We start from the raw sequence: 18,582 nt of genomic DNA, 5'->3' as shown, positions 1-18,582 counted from the left end.
GATGTTTTCTACCGATCAAAAAATCCGATATTTTCTATTAATCTTTTTTTTGTTATAATAATTTATATTAAAGTTAATTATAATAAATTAAAGCAATATGATAATTATTTTTTACTAGAGAAGTTTACATTATGAAATGAAAAGTTAACTATAAATGATGTTACATTTAGTGGAAAATATAATGTATTGAAATTTTTAGTCTCTAAATTCAATTTTAAAAATATGAAAATTTAATTATTGTAAAAAAATCTTCGCAACAAAATATGAATGCCTTATCGTATTTTTAATTGAATATATATTTTTGAAAATTGAGTTAAATTATTTATTAAATTCAAACCATCAAATAATAATTAACTAAACAATTATATATTGACTACTTCATCATACTTCTTTTATTTAATATTTACGATAAGATATATATATAAAATAATATATAATCTTTATATACTCTTAATAAATATATTTTTACATAGTACAATATTTCTACTTTAAAAGGGAGGTGTTAATCTTATCTTTATGTTTATGTCTTAACTATTAATTTATCAATGCATTTTTCCACCTTTTAACCCTTGCACAAGGCAGGGACTCCAACTCATTTCTTAATCAATGTAGGTGAATGAACGAATTTTTTTTTAAGGATGGATAAAATAACCTCTACATATACTTTTAAAAATTATGAAAAGTTTAAACAATTTGTAACCAAACAAATATTCAGTGTTGCACAAACTATAATGGTCAATTGTTATGAAAAGTTATAATTAGTAATGTTTTAAGTTTTTTCAAGTGATTAAAATATTGTGTTATGTTAATGGGTCTTTAGTCCTTTAGTGAAGTTGAATTGATGGAAGGGATACTAAAATAATTATATATAAGAGATTATTTTGTTCATTTTGTTTGGACTATAAGTTATTACTAAAATAATTTCTCTCAAATATTTTTAATTCTTTATTGGTATATAGACACTCTATGTTAATGTCCCACTTTTTCATCCATTTGTTATTTTGTATCATTCATAAGTTTTTCCTTCTACCTAGTCTTTTCTCCAAATCATCTTAGCCTAAGAGTGTTTTTCCATATGTTTAGTCTTCTTTGCATAACAAATGGACCATCATTGACTTGTTTCTAAATGGAAAGTCCCATAAACTGTCATCCCTAATTCGATAACCTTGTTCCTCAATAGTGACAATAGTATCAACAGGGTCGACACTCTGTCAATAGGACTATTAGTGATGTTCTTTAGAGGGGACGTGCAATATTAAGCTTTGGGCCTAGTATTCATCCCTTAGGGTGGGAAACCAGCCTTTTAAAGGTTTTAAACATATTTTTATTTAATCTTTTAAAAAATAAATTAAAATTCAAACATGTGGATGAATATTAAATGTGTTTTAATATCTGCTTAAATAACTCAGATGATATTAAATTATGGGCAAGTTTTATGCGGTATTGTGTCTGCCATTGACCTCTGCATATTATTTTTTAACTTTAGAGATCAAAACATGAATCATATTGAAAAAGACTTTGAAGTCCACCAATTTCACCCCTATAGTGTAATTGGTCATTTTTTGCGAACAAACATAACTTTCACAAGATATTAGATTTTCAACTTCTTATACTCAATGGAAGATTAGTTCCAAGAACTAAATAGTGGTGTAAGTTTGGCTTTATGATTTGGTTGTTTTTGATAAATTTTGAGTTGTGGAAGTCAAATATTCTCGTTTTCATGGTTTTAGTCATGATTTTTGCCATATGATTTAGATTTTTATTTCAAACAAGTTGGTACACTACTTAGTGGCTCTACTATTTTGTCATTTGATCATTGTGGAGAGTTGTGTACAATTTTTAACACTTAAAGATATGCTTGATATTTGGGGTGTAATTGTGTCAGCATATAAATGGGTCAAGAGGTGAAAACTTGAGGGAGTGTGTGTTTTTATAATAATAAAATATAACAGTTTAAGTAATTATTAGATTTGACACCTCTTGGTATAGGTTTATGTTTTTTTGGAGTTGGACTTTGATAGTGATAGATACATATTTTTGTCTTTGGTTTCATGACATGGTTGGTATGTTTGAAACTTAGAGAGTTGTGTATGTGTGTGAATAGTTGAGTGTTAGTAAAATTGTGGTGGTGATTATGGTGTCATTGTTATGCAAGTACACTTTTCTTTAACATGATATTATCAAGTTTGTGATGGTTTGGTAATGTTTTTGTTCAATGTCCGAAGATTGTCTCCTATTCATAGATGCTTGTTTGGTTCCTTGAATATGGTACTTAGATGTGGATATGCTTGGAAAGTCAAATGAAATGTGGATTTTATGTTTGAGTCACTTGGTCTACATGATTAATCTCTTTGATATCTCATTTTGTAAATTACTTATTTTATGATGATTTTGCATCTTTCAATGTTAGAATCTATAAGTTGTGTAGTGTGGAATGATTGATTCTATATAGTTATAATAGGATGACTCAAAGTTGAACTACCTATATCCTTTAGGTTGATTAAATATTGATGTAGACTTTGTTAGTTGTCCTTGTTTGTGGTCATCTGTGCATTGGTATGCTTTATTTTGAGAGAGGGTGGATGATGCTTAGAGTATCTAAATAATTGATTACTAGGACTTGTATCGAGATGATTTTATCATGATGTCATCATAGCATGGTTGCATTTCATTGATTACACATTCCAACAAGATCATGTGACGATGATTGATTGATGATGTAAGACTAATTCTTGATGGTTGGTTGTCGATTGTATCTTTTTGGCTTCGAGATATTGGTTCCAATTGTTGTTATTGATATTTTAGTTTTTTGTGTGTAGGCATATATGATCTTTATTTAGGATATGTGTGTCACAATGTCAAGTATAGCTTGGTATCACTATCTAGTAGAATCTTTTTATAATGATGCGGACTCACTGTGCAGTGGTGGATGATATTCTTTAGTGTGTAGATTTTTTAAGATGGTCTTAGACTTATTGTAGTAGAAAGGTCTTTCACTTTTGTAGGTCTACTATTTGGAAATGGTCACCTTCACGTTAATTGGATATGTTGACATCTAAGAGCCGTGGAGGGATCATTGCATCTTTAGTTAAGGTGTTGCATATAATTTCTCTTTCTAACATGTCATTATTATTTCATTTGTGATGTTTGATTTAGATTATGCATGTTATTGTTGCCTAGTGCACTCTTCATTCTATATTAGGGTTTTGACATGATACATTATTCCTGAGACCATGATATATTCACTTGGAACATATGATCTCTTAGGAGGAGATGGTTACATCATAATGTCATGTTTTGGTTCTTGATTTTGTATTTGGAACATTCACATTGATCTTGGTTGGTTTTGTTTGTATTGAGTACATGATCATTTGCTTGATTACTTCATGCGGGTGCTAGGTTTCATTCAAAGTTTGGCATGGATTGATCAGTTAAAGGTTCTCACAGATGCATGGAAGCATATGTGAGGTGATATTTATCTTGTGATTAGAGACATTTTTTGGTTGATGGTTTCGGTAAGAAGTCCAAGGAGCTTTCACATTGTATGAACTTGAGAGGACACTTTTCATAGAGTGAGTAACGATGTCTTTGTTCTCCCAGAACCAATCCTCGCTCTTGGTCAGCTCAATATTTTACCATCGAGGGGTATTTCTTATAGTTCCTTTAGGTTCATTATGGTTACACTTTATCTCTCATAGATACGAATATTGAGATATGGATACTTAGTTAGTTCTAGAGGATTCATTATGAGGATGTTAGGAGATGGATTATAGGGTTGATTTTATATGTTGGTAATGGTCATTACAAGTTCCATATTCTTGGTTATGAGAGTCTTACATCAATATTGTCATTAAACATGATACATATGTTTTCTTGGTCTAATCGATTGAAAAAGTTTGGTTGTTAATGTGGCTTTTTATTGGGGTTGAAATGATATTTCACTTTGCATGTCATTTCTTATTTGAGGTGTTGGTAGAAGGAAATTTCATAGCTTATTGGTTTTTTCTTGTCCTTTTATGGTTATTCCATGATTTTTAAGTTCAAATGTCTTGAGAGTATGGTGATGTAATGTGAGACAATATGCAACTATTTAGGTTACATGTGTGAATTACTATTATTATTATTGGATCTTTATGTTATTAAACACTTATCACACCTTGATATGAGCATTGATTGGTAGAATTAAGATGTCATGGCCTTATTTTCAGATTTGATATTACCCATGTAGTGGGAGTTCTTAGACATGGAAATATTCTTCACTAACAAGTTTGATACAAGGAGCTTAATCATGATTTATGGGTTGATATGAGATATGAGTTTATTGTTGTTGACTACACCTAATTTCGTCTTCCTCTAACTTTAAAAGAAAATAGAAATGGGAACAAGGGAGGCTCATTAATTGGGTATTAAAGTATCAAGAATTACTTCATGATCCGACTTCTCTAATTTCAAGGTTAACAAGGTTCTAGACAACCACAACAAAAGGGTAAGATTGCCAACAAGAAAAAGATGAGAAGAAAAGAAGTTGGTCCCCACTTGTTTAACTAGACAAGTGGGGTATGAGTTTTATAGTACAACAAGAACATAATATTAATGCACAATCCATACAATCTATGGAAATGTTATCTTTGAATTCCATATCTACAATGTCTACGTAACCAAGAGTGAAATTAACTATCTTACCTTGTGCCCCCTGTGTAATTTGGTAAACTAAAAGGAGAATAGTGATCAATTTGAAAGCATAAATGACATCATTAAAAGATCCCTCTTCCATATCAATATATAATTTCCCTCAAACTTTCATATATGTATTGTCACACATCCAATTATTAGGTCAACTGTAAGGTTTAAAAGAAGAGAACATATCAAAACAAGATTTTATATGATGAGATAAACATGAGCCAAGATGCCATCTTCTATTTTCAAGATTAATGGAGGTTGAGAGTAATTTACCTTTCATTGCATGCAAATGGTTTATTCGTTGACTTTATAGATGAAGATGTTGTTGATTGAGAATATGAATAATAAGGAGATGTTGAAGAATGCATTAGGATGTGGTGCTTTTGAAAAAAAAATTGTAAGCTTGTCAATCCTCTTATTATAGCACCTATTCTTACCATTTCCTCATCTCTTGCAATAAGCACTTTTTTTCTTCTTTTTTGATGATTCCTCTTTAGAAGGGGTCTCAGGATCAAGAGTGCAGAGTGAAGGAGAAGCTTTAAATTTTTCATTAGACATAGAATTTTTTATTTTTTTTCTTTCTCTTGTCACTCAAAACTTTTGGACACATATCTCGTGCAAAAAGTGTTGATTTTGCTCACATAGTTTTCTAGTCATCATTGGTGTCAAACTTGTTGAAAGGTTGAAGTGTTGGTGATAGATGTTGTATCAAACTAAAAGGTTGCAATAATAATGTCACAATGGTGACAATGGTTGGTACTTTTCTTGTTGGTCCAGTAGTATGGTGGTTGATGATTTGTTGGTCTGGTACTATTCTTATTAATGGTATGAATAAGTTCAAAATAGTTAGTTTGATATGGATTATTGATTATTATCTTATACATATAGTTAATATATCTTAATCTAATCATTCTTCGGTCTAGGCATTTATTGGTTTCCATTGATATTATGAAAACTATTGTAGTAGTGTTATATAGTACCTCTAGTAATGATGTTCACCTTTTTGGTACTATAGGAATGTGGTATGGTTTGTAACTCTAGTCCATGAGCTCTTTTTTTAAGTCTTTTGGTATGGTTCAATACTCTCAATTTGAATGTAGTTTACAACCTTATCATAATGATGGGAACATATAGAATATTTATTAGGTCATTTAGAATACATTCTCCACTTGCCTGGTGATGCTTGCTTCAATTTGAAAGACGACAACTTTGGCTTATTATTCAATTCTAGCCTTAGATATATTCTATGATGAGGATCAACTTTCTTAAACTTTTTCATGTGATAATTATCTAAAGTTAATCGTATTTACTATATTGGCTATCTATCAACAATGTGGTGACCTATTTTGAGTTTAGACCTATTCATCTTGGATGCAATGAAAAATATTAATGTAAAGAATAAAAAAGATAAACCAAGCATTCACAAAACTAAAGCACCTGAAGAAAGAATTGCAAAAGAACTACAAATTGAGAAACAACATATAGAAAAGACCCACAAACTAGAAACCAATGAAAACAAAGAATATGAAAACATTGTTCTCTAAAATGCTCCCAGTGTATAGACGATTTGTCTGAGATGGAATGTGTGCTCAATAGGAATTTATTTAAGATTTGAGGATGGATTCAATGATGGGAGATGGATAAAAATTTGAGTATAACAATGGTGTTTTGGTAGCTTTTTGGCTCTCAAAATAACTTTATATTTTTACTCAAAAGTTGGATGAATTGGGAAAGATGCAAGGTTCAATTTATAGGTCAAGGCCAAGGGAAATGGATGGCCAAGATGCAAATCAAATAAATTGAGAGGGAGATATAGGATTTAAGAAAATATGAGCACATGGATTGTTCTTTCTTAGATCCATAGCATCATGACAAGTGTCACAAGGAGAATGAGTGTGAGGAGATAGGATTTGTGGATGGATGGTTAAGAGAAGGAGGTTTGTAATGGTCTTTAGTGTTATTAGGTGGGGAAGGGAGATGTGGTAGGAGAGTGGACTTATGCTTGAGTCAAGAAGTCTTAATTTGTGCCTTAAATTGTGCAAGTTATATAGGGGAAGTGATTAGACCCAAAATAAAGGCGGTGATGTGGTTGAGGTAAGAGGGTGATGTGACTTCGATAAGGGGGTGATATGGCTTAGATAAGGGTGTGATATGGTTGGTGAATGGATTTGTTAGAGAAATGAAAGTTAGGGGAATTAGTTAATAAAATTGAATTATTTAATTATAAAGAAAGGATAATTATTTTTGCATGAGTTAGCTTAGGCTAACTACTATGATGAGGGTTAGTTCATGGTTTAAGGGATTCAATTAATTGGGTTGATTAAATAGATGGGGGGAATTTAGGATTAAATTAAATAGCCTGTGCAATTTATTTTATTTAATAGATGAATGGAAAAATTAATAAATTGTACCATTGGATGTCATTTGATTATTAATTATACTACAGTTAATTAAACACACTTTGCACTTATCTCATCGTAGAGTTAATTAAGAGCTATCATATAGGTCATCATCCCTAAAGCATTTTTAGATCCATCATCCTTGGAGTATATTTTAGGAATCCCTAGTCAAATCATCATCCAATCACATCTTGAATCAATCCTCCATCACATCCTTATCATTAGTATATAATTACCTTAGAAGATACCTATCTGACATACTATATCCACTACATTATTGTGACTATCCCTTGTACTACACATTTGTCTAGGGTAGGTCATCTTGTCACTTGTGTCCCTCGTCATTTTGTTCTATAGGTTGGGCTCCATATTAGGTTATCTCACATCTTACAAAAAGGTCATTAGTCTACACTAGGTTAACATATCTACCATCATCTTGAAGCTTCCTAGGGGATTTCCAAGAGCGAGATAATAGTAGCCATTACATCAACAACCTTGCTTTAAAGTTGTGGCACTTGTATGAATTGGATCTTGATGAAGTGCTCCTTTAGTTTATCTACCATTTCCTTGTACGGTCGTAACTTTTCATCTTTCTATTGATAATCTCTAAGGAACTTCTTAATAATCAATTATGAATAACTAAAAACTTGTAGCTTTGCAACCTTACATTATATTGTTGTTTTGAGTCATGCAATGAGAGCCTTGTATTTTGATATATTGTTGGTGCACAAGAATATTATCTTGAAGGTGCATTGTCTTAAAATGGATGCACTTTCCTTTTAAGACCTTTTATAACCCTTTCCATAATTCCTTCTTGAACCATGGATGTACCAGTGTACAATGTCCCTTTTCCTTATCTTCTTCCACTTTATTGCCTATTTCATTTGGTAACTGCCTCTTCTTTTTGTGGCACCCTACACTTGATCATTGGGACCAGGTCAACTTAGGTTGAATTGTTTTGGACTAGGTTAACTAGATAAACCTATTCTAGGACTAGGTTAACCAATTCAACCTAATCCCTAGTGATTTTGGGGCTCAAGGCTAGAAAGGATGCAGAGGTTTAATTAGTTCTATTACGCTCTCTAGTAAGCTTGTATTATTTTCCCACCCAAAAAATAATATATAAGGAGGCTCAGAGGCTTCATTTTTATATCAGACTCTCAAATTATCTCAATCTCTTACTCTCAAGTCAAATTTCTTCCATTTGAATTCAAGGAGTTCAAGAATTCAAGATAATCAAGCATTTTCAAACATTCAAGCAAGAGATTTCTATCTAGCATTGAAGGATCATTTGTGAGCATTTCCTCTTCAAGATCTAGCTTATTGCTGGTCATCGAGGGAGGATATCTATATTTAATAATTCATTATCTTCTCCATTTATACACACTTATATCCATGACACCATGATGGGATTATGGTAGATCCATTGCAAATTATGGAGATACCCTACATTCCTAATTCAACATCTACAACACATTACAAACAAAATCCTTATTAACAAGGATTTTAAGAAAGGTGAATCCAAAAATTTATCTTTTTTTTTTGTCATAAACATTTTCATTTCTCATTTATGGTTAATTTTGTAACATAGGGCTTGACCAAGGAAAATTCTCATCCAAACCAGCAATAAAAACCCTTAATTTTCTGTGTAGAAGTAGGATAGTTGGATTTTGCATGTAGATATGGAAATAACTATGTGGGAGCTTTCTGGAGAAGATTATTACAATGTCGTCAAACTATATCAACTTCATGTAAAGACATCCTTCCTTCAGGTTGACCTAGTCCTTTTTGTCTTCTTGTTGAATAATTTTTAGGTTTTTTTTCCTTTCATTGTTTCATTCAAGAGTTATGTGATAGGATATTCAAAATCGGGCTTGGATTTGTATCTTTTGGAGCTAAAATACATCTTCCTCTATATATTTCAAAATGGGTATTTTATGTTTTATTTCCTTTCACATATATATCTTAGATCTATATTTTAATTGGGCTTATTGTATACATGTAGAATTAGATTTACATTATTTAAGCAATTGGTTTAATTTTACATACACGTTATCTTGTAAGGGCCAAATAGAGTATTTTATTGTATTGCATTCTCCTTTTTAATTCAAATTTGGTATTGACACCCCTCTTTTTTGGGGTTCTGGTTAATCCAATTTGGACTATAAATGGAAACGTATTTCAAAATTCCCCTCTTTCCCTCACATACATATTTTAATGGCTTAGTGGGGCAAATAAGTGTAGACCTACAATTTTATTTAAGTGTCTCCCTTTATGCCTAAATAGACGGATTTAGGGATGTAATCACCTTGGGGGGTAGCCAACAATATCGTTGCTCTAAATCCATTTGATATACAAGACTCATCAAAGTAAAGTTTCTATGGAGATTACTCTTCTATCAGGAAAATATATTCATTGACAAACTCTATGGCCAAGGGATGGTCATCCTCCATGGGTGCATCAACCAACTGATTAATGATGACTTGCCATTTTACTGCTTTTTGATCTTCATATTGGATATCAAACTCACTGTGAAGAATGACCCATTTTGCTAGGTGTCATGTGAGAGCTATCAATGAGAGTATGTATTTTAATGGGTCATTTTTTTAGATGAGATTTACCATGTGGCTAAGCATGTAATGGTGAAGTTTTTGAGTGAAAAATACCACTTCCAAGTATGATTTTTCTATTAGTGTATATTTGAGCTCATAACCAACAAGGGTATGACTAATTTAGTATATTTCTCTTTCTTTCCTTTCATCATCTAGTTGAGCTAAGAGCCCCTTGTGCCATTAGAGTAACTAAAATATATAATATTAATGGTCTTCCTACAAATAGTGGTACTAGAATAGGTGGATTATCTAGGTGTTTCTTGATCTTCTCAAAGTTGTATTGATATATAGGTTCCCATTTAAAGCTTTGATCTTTCTTTAATCGATGTTTGAATGGTTGGAATTCGTCGAAAAGCTATGAAATGAATCTTCAAACTAATTGCAACTTGTCCTAGAGGCCATGGAGTTGTCTTAATGTTCTCAGAGGAGGCATGTCCATGATAGTTTTGACCTTTTTGGGGTCAATCTCTATACATATATGTGATATGATGAATCCTAGAAGCTTACCTGATGTGACATTGAAGACACACTTCTTTGGGTTTAACATAAGGTGATACTTTGCAAGGAAAACATTCACTTCCAAGTCATGTAGATTATCCATACTATCAAATGATTTGACCAAGATATCATCTACATAATCCTCAAGAGTTTTATGGATTAGGTCATGAAATATAGAAGTTATGGCTCTTATATATGTGGCTATGGCATTCTTAATCCAAAAGGCATCATGTTGTAGAAGAAGGTTCCCTATGGGGTTGTGAATGTTGTATTATGATGATCATATTCTATAATGTAGATTTGATTATATCCTAACAATCTGTCAATGAGAGACAACATCACATGTCTAACTATGAGCTCCATAATCATGTCTATATTTGGTAATGGAAAGTCATCTTTCGGACAAGCCTTGTTGAGATCTTTGAAATCAATGTAGATCCTAATATTACTAGATGGCTTGGTGACTAGTATCATGTTTGAGATACATTTTGAATAGTTAATGGGTCTGATGATTATTTCTTGGAGCATATTATCCAGTTCTACTTTGACCATTAAGGATACCTTAGGGTGCACCTTTCACAGCTTCTATTTGATTGACTTGGTAGTTGGATCTATTACTAAACGATGTGTGACTGATTCAAGGTCTAGTCCTAGCATGTGATCATATGAATCAACCAATATTCTCTCAAAGTATCTCAATAAAGGCATCCTCTTGTGGTTCTTGTAAGGATGTGGAGATGTAAGTGGTTCTAGTAATCTCTATTATACCAATGTTGATCATTTTTTTTAAGTATGGATGATACCTTTGATCAATGATCATGTAAGGGAAGGAAGAAATCTCCATCCTCAAATGCCTCAAGGAGGTTTTCATGATTAGATACATCCTTTATTTTCAATTCTTTTTGGATCATGGTTGAATCTATTCTCAAAGCTTGAAGTAACGTGAGCATATTTTTCATCTCAAATAAATCATCTACACACTGGGAGCATTTCAAAGAACAATGTTTGTATACTCATTATTTTCATCGGTTTCCATTTTGTAAGTCTTTTTCTATATGTTGCTTTGACATTAGTTTGATGAATACTTGGTTTATCTTTGTATTCTTGACTTTACTAGTTTTCATTACATACACATGTAACATTGTTAAAGAATATTCTAGTTCCCCATTGGTGGTTCTATGTTTTTTCTAGATATAGTTATCACATATGATAATGTATAGCATTTATTGAAATTTTTTGTATTCCCTTAGAAGGTGTGTTGACTCGGTATGGATCTTCATAAATTTCCTTTTCTTTTCTTTCTACATACATTTTCTTTTTGTCTTGGCCAACCTTGTGCAAACACATTACATTTCTCTTTGGACCAACTTTTTATGTGTTCCAAATGGTATATACAAATGAATAGTTTTGTTGAAATGGGGATGAGAATGATGGACAAGACATATGGAATGTGAAATAAAGTAACATTAAATAGAGACGTGAGATACAAATGGTGAACAATATAGATTTGAAGACAGACTTGGATCAAATTTTCCTTTTGAATTATATTCCAACTTAATAGATGCAATTTCTTCATTTCAATTTCTCTCTTTGTTAACTATTTTTTGTTTACATTCTTTCTCTAAAAAATTGATCTTCAAATAATATGTCAATTTTTATCTAAATCAATTTGGACTAATTCTAACTCTTGTAATCAATTAGTTATATAAACTTATATCTCTTGAGATAACTATCGCCATGGTTTTTTTGTTTTGGATTTTCTACATATAAATATTTGATTTCATGATTATGCACATTTTTTGTTTCTATTGATCTCCTAAACACATAAATTAATTGAATGAATTACATGTACAAATTGATGTTGCTAGTTAGAAATTTACTATTCTAAGTGGTTGTTAATTCATCCACCCCTTTTTAGCATATGGGTGTGTCCAACAATTGGTATTAGAATAAAGATCCTAAAGAAATAATTTAATCATTAATGTAGATGTGGGATTTTGATACTGTGTCTAAAAAGGATTCCAATAGCATGAATTTTCTTGGATAAATTTAATGGGATGAGGTTGATATGGTTGTGGATATAGAAGTTGAGTTGACCTATATTAGACGACCTTAGGGAAAGAAAAATTAAAAGAAAAGAAAAGTCTTGGACATGATAATGAAAGTGGGGGAAGGGAGGACTAAAAGAAAATGTTATGTGTCCCCATTGATGAACTAGACACTAATTTCTACTCGTAGACAAGTCTTGGAGAAGTTTAGAGGTCTATAAAGATTATTATTGACTCTCTAGCGGTGTTGAATATTTTCTTTTTAATGAAACCCTAGTTCAACAATATGTGTGTATATAATTTATTTCACTATTAATTTGTTGAAAGAGTTCATTAGAGAAAACTTACAAGCCTTATGCTTACTATGTAGAAAGGTATAATTATCTACAGGGTTATTGATATGAATTTTCAAAGTTAATTAGTTTTATGGATGAAACTAGATGTGCTGATGATAATTACACATTCATAACCTCAATCTAAAAATCTTGTATGTGTCTTTTTTATGATTCTTGATAGACTTGTTCACAAAAAAGACACGTAATGCTACATTGATGTAATTATAGAAGAATAATTGAATTTGGGAGTTCCCTCACCAATGATTGGAAGTTCTAAAGAGTGAGTTTACAAACTTGGGGCATATGAGGCTAGATGTTTGCCCAATAACTTCCTAATCATTATTAATGAAGATGTTGTAAAGATTGTTTTGAGCCTAATTCATATTGAATTTTATTGGTTGGGTTAGTTGTACCTAATTTCAAAGGATTGTTAGAGAATGGTAACTAGTCAATGCTATGACAAAGAGGTTATACTCTTGAAATTTATAAAAAAAATGAGGAAGTGTTCAAGTTGACTAATGATGTTTTAGATAAGAAATCTTCGAGGATTAATATGATTACTAAACTTGGTATATGATATGCAACTATGGGATGTTGGATACAATTGTTTAATTGTGTGTTGTCTTTGATGTTACACAAATGTCATATTAGTTGGCAAACAGTGCTTACTAAGCTCAGTTGGTCAACAAAGAAAATTTTAGAGTCTACCAAGATTTCTTGGAAATTACTAGGTGGATATAGTGTCTATCGAGCTCACTTGGGCATCGAAGGTAATGTGGCAAAAAATCAGTTTTAATCGAGCTCACATGGTTAACAAAGAAAAGTTAGCATTTACCAAGTTCACTCAGTCTCCAAAGGATTTTGTAGGGTTTGCAATGTTAATTGAGCTTCTATTGGTTAACATAAGAAATCTTTTTAGGATCAATGTTTATCGAGCAGGGTCGGCCAATGAGGGATTTTGTTGTTTTGGAAAATAAAGTTTAATTATTTCAAGTAATGATTGTAGCTGACTAAGGCAATGATTATTGGTAATTGTAACTTGTAATTGGGCTAACTTGACAATTCATAAGGTATATAAATAAAAGGTCAAATTGTGATTCTAAAGTGTAATAAGCGAGCATGCAAGTGTATTGATTGTTTGAAGAAGAAACTGTGAGCAAACTTTGAAGGATGGTCAAATATCCTTAAGGAGAAACAAAGATTTATTTGATCAAGAAGGATCTAGTGGAGTAGAACAAAGATCTGTATCAATAATTTAGTTGCATCTCATTCAGGTCACTTCATTGTTACTTTCTCACCATTGTAGTGGTGATTCCTAAATCTCTTAACAAAGTTAGTTTAACAGCCATTTGTAAATCCTCTAACAAGATGACAGTTCCATTGAATTGTTCTAAAGACCTTTTGCAAGGCCACTCCTAACAAGGTGATTAAATCCTCTAACAAGGTCATACCTAACAATGTGTTTTGTAACCTTTAACCAGGTTGGCTCCTAACACGACTCACTTCAGAAGAGTGAAAATCAATAGCTAGTTACTTGGTGGTTTTTTCCATATTGGGTTTCCATGTTAAATCTGGTGTCTCATGTGTTCATGTTATTTCTTTCATGCTTAAATATTAATCATTATGAATGCTTAGGATATGTTAAAGATACCATACACTGTATCTACCGAGCTACAACATTTTTCTATATGGTTACCGAGTGACAACAATAACTAGTTTTATAAGACATCTAAGGGATCTATGGATTTAATTTTGTGGTAACTGATTCACCCCCCCTCTCAATTACTCCATCTATATTTCCAACAATTAGTATCAAAGCTTTTGGTGCTTGTAGGAAGGATTTCAAGGATCTAAGCTAAAGATCAAGATGCCTTACAAGAGGGAAATTCCAAGGCTTAACAAGGATAACTTTTCAACATGGCAAGGTCTCATGAGACTCCATTTGGCTTCCATTGGAGATATAGGATTGAAATATCTTGATGAAGCATATACAACTCCTACTGGTACATTATCTGTCAATTACATTGCTGATAAGAAGACTCATAACACCATGATGATAAACATTGCATCTACTCTAAGCTATGAGGAATATGATGATATCAAGGACTGCAAAACTACCTTTGAAATGTGGAACAAGCTAAAGGAAATCTATAGAGGTGATGACAATGTGAGAATAGCCAAAGCAGAAAGTCTAAGGGACAATTTGATCAGATGAGGATGATAGAGGATGAAAACATTACTAAATATGTTGAGAGAATCAAAGCAAGTGTCAATGCAATCAAATCTTCTGGAGGAAATAGTTGTAAGTAAAGTTCTTAGAACATTGCTTCCCATTTATGCAATTAGAGTATTTGCAATTTAAGAAAGAAGATGTGAAGCAAATCATAAGATAAATTTGGATGCCATAGTAGGAAGGTTGATAGCCTTTGAGCTAGATAACTATGACAATTATGTTCCAACTTCCAAGAACATTGAATTAGCATTTGAAGCCAAGCTTTCACTCAAAGAAAAGGGCAAGAAGATAAATGACTCTCAATTAGAAAGTGAAGAAGAATTAGAAGAAAGTTTTGACAGTGATCTTGAAGTAGTTGAAGCTCTACTTGCAAGGAAATATTCTAGAGGCAAAGGAAAATACAAAGGTAAAGTTCCTCTAATCTATTTTTCATGTGAAAAAATTGGTCATATTGCAGCTAGGTGCCCAAACAAGCAAAGCAAGGATGAGAAGAAAGGTCATAAATGCAATGGCAAGAAAGACTTCAAATCATTTAAGTACAAAGGTAAGAAAACATGTTTTATGGCTAATGACCCTAAGGATTTTGATAATAGTGAGGATGAAATTGTTTACATTGCTGTGAAAGATGAATCTAATAATGATGAGGAAGATAAGATGGAACTCATCTCTCATGTAAGCAAAAATGATACATGGATCATAGACAGTGGTTGTTCTCATCATATGAATGGTGACAAAACAAAGTTTGAACATTTTGAAGACTATGATGGTGATAGTGTAAGGTTTGGTAATAATGAGCCTTGTTGCATAAAAGGAAGAGGAAGAATCTCACTAACCAAAGAACTTGTATGTGATAATGCCTATTGGGTTGAAGGACTAAAACATAATCTATTGAGTGTGGCACAACTAATCAATATTGGATTCAAGGTGAAATTCATGCATGGAAAGGCAAGACTATTGGATGACAAAGGAAAGTTGATTGGATTAGGCATACAAACAAAAGGTAACTTATTTTATCTTGAACTTGGTGAGTGCTCATGTTTTATTACTCAAGTTGAAGAAAGTTGGTTATGGCATAGAAGGTTATGTCATGTGAATTTTAATAACAAGGTAAAGATAAGAAAATTCAAGAAAGTAAGAGGCATTCCTAGTATAAAGAAACTTGATGTTGGTTTATGCAAGAATTGTCAGATTGGTATGATGGGAAAGACTAGCTTTAAAAGTAAAAACTATCAGTTTGAAGATATTTTGGAAATCGTGCATACTAATTTGTGTGGACCTATTAGAATTAAGAGCTATACTGGAGAAAAGTTCTTCATTCTTTTTGTTGATGACTACTCTAGAATGATGATTGTTATGTATCTGAGAAAGAAGTCAAAAGCATTTGAGAAGTTCAAATGGTATCTGGCTAGAGTAGAGAAGGAAACAGGGAAAAGATTGAAATGTTTGAGATCATATAGAGGTGGTGAGTTCATTTCCAATGAATTCAATAACTTTTGCATTGAAAGAGGAATCAAAAGACAGGTATTAGCTTCTGGAACTCTCAAGCAAAATAAGATAGCTGAAAGGAGGAATCGATCTATCATTCAATCGAGCTCAGTTTTAATGAGTCTTTAATCAGCACTGTAATTCATACATTGAACCGAGTGTAGCCGAAGAAAGACTCATTCAAAACCCACTATGAGTTATGGTATGGCTATAAACCCAATGTAAGTTACCTGAAAGTATTTGGAAATAAATGTTATATCTTGAAAGAATCTAGAAAAGGAAAATTTGATGTGAAGGGTGATGAAGGTATATTTTTGGGATATTCTTGCAAAAGTAAGGCATATAGATGTTTGAATTTGTTTACTCACAAAATCATAGAAAGCGCACATGTGAAAGTTGATGAGTTTGTAGAAAGGACTGAAGAAGAAAGCAAAAAGGAACCAAAAGATTATAGGAGATTTTTTTTCATTGAACTTGATATAGTGCCAGATACATCTATCAATCAGGAGACTTCTACTCCCGAGTCTTCATCACTCATTGAGTTGCAAGAAGTTCAAACTGAGTTGTATTATCCCAAGTCACATTCTGAAGCTACCGAGCCAATGCCTACTGAGTCAAAGCAGCTAGGACCTAAAGTTGAAGTTTAAGAGGATGACAATGCAATTCATTCAAAAGGCAAGGAACTTGTATTGGCCAAGTATGTCAGAAGACATCATGCACCAGATTAGATTATTGGAGACAAATCTAAAGGTACTATGACAAGAAGTAAGCTAAAATGTACTTGTTTACTTGCTGATTTTGAACCAAGAAATGTCAAAGATGCATTGGAAAATAAAAGTTAGACTGAGGCTATGAATGAAGAGATAGAAAAAATAGAGAAGAACAAAACATGGACTCTTGTACCTAGGCTTAAAGATAAAAATGTGATTGGAATTAAGTGGGTATTCAGGAATAAGCTGAATTAATATGGTAAAGTATCAAGGAACAAAGCTAAATTGGTATGTAAAAGCTATTCTCAAGAAGAAGGAATTGATTATGGAGAGACTTTTGCTCCTGTTGCAAGATTGGAAGGTGTTAGGACCTTACTTGCATATGGTGCACATAAAAGATTTAAGGTATATCAGATGGATGCAAATCTACATTTCTCAATTGTATTCTGGATGAAGAAGTCTACATTGAGCAACCTGAAGGTTTTGTTGATCCAAACAAAAAGGACATGGTCTACAAATTACACAAAGCATTGTATGGTCTGAAACAAGCCCTATCTTATTCAGATTGGTTTTCAAAGAACTATTGATAATAGTAGCTTGTACATCAAGGAAGGACTAGATAACAAGATTGGTTTGGTAGAAATATTTTTGGATGATACTTTGTTTACAAGGAATGATGATCTATGCAAAGAATTTTAAGAAAAAAATGAATAAAAAATTTGAAATGTCTATGTTTGGTGAGATTAAATTCTTTGTTGGTCTTCAAATTCAGCAGAGCAAGAATAGTATCTACATCACTCAATATAAGTATATTAAGGAGATACTCAAGGAGTTTGGTATAATAGATTCTAAACTATTTGGAACTCCCATGTGTATTGGACTAAATCTTACCAAAGATGATGATTCAAAAGAGGTAGATCAGACCTTATACAAATCAATGATTGGAAAACTATAGTATGTGGCTCATACAAGGCCTAATATTGCTCTTATAGTTGGTATAGTGGCAAGATTTTCAGCAAAACCTAGAGAAAATCACATGATGGAAATCAAAAGGATCTTGAGATACTTGAAAGGCACTGAAGATTATGGATTGTGGTACATATTTGGAGGAAATTTGGACTTGAAAGTGTTTATTGATGTTGATTGGGCAGGAAACATTGATGACAGAAAGAGTACAAATGGTGGAGCATTCTTTCTTGGCAAAAGGTTGGTATCTTAGACAAGTAAAAAGCAAAATTGCACATCCCAATCTACAGCTGAAGTGGAGTATGTTGTAGCTGCAGTGAACTATTCTAATATTGTTTGGTTTAAATAATTGTTAGAAGGCATGAAGGTTGAGATCAAAGAACTAGTTGTTATGTTTTGTGATAATACAAGTGCAATCAACATATCAAAGAATCCAGTGATGCATTCCAAAACCAAGCACATTGCTATAAAGTACCACTTTGTCAGAGAATTGGTGCAGGATAAGGAAATTAGATTAGAATATGTCCATACAAAAGAACAAATTGCTACCATATTCACCAAGCCATCACCTAAGGATGCATTCTTATATCTAAGAGGTAAGTTAGGGGACATTCCC

The sequence above is a fragment of the Cupressus sempervirens genome, chromosome 10 (genome assembly GCF_028749045.1).
Source record: "Cupressus sempervirens isolate cs-2001-9-10 chromosome 10, ASM2874904v1, whole genome shotgun sequence".
NCBI classification, from domain to species: domain Eukaryota; kingdom Viridiplantae; phylum Streptophyta; class Pinopsida; order Cupressales; family Cupressaceae; genus Cupressus; species Cupressus sempervirens.
This window is presented reverse-complemented; position numbering follows the sequence as displayed.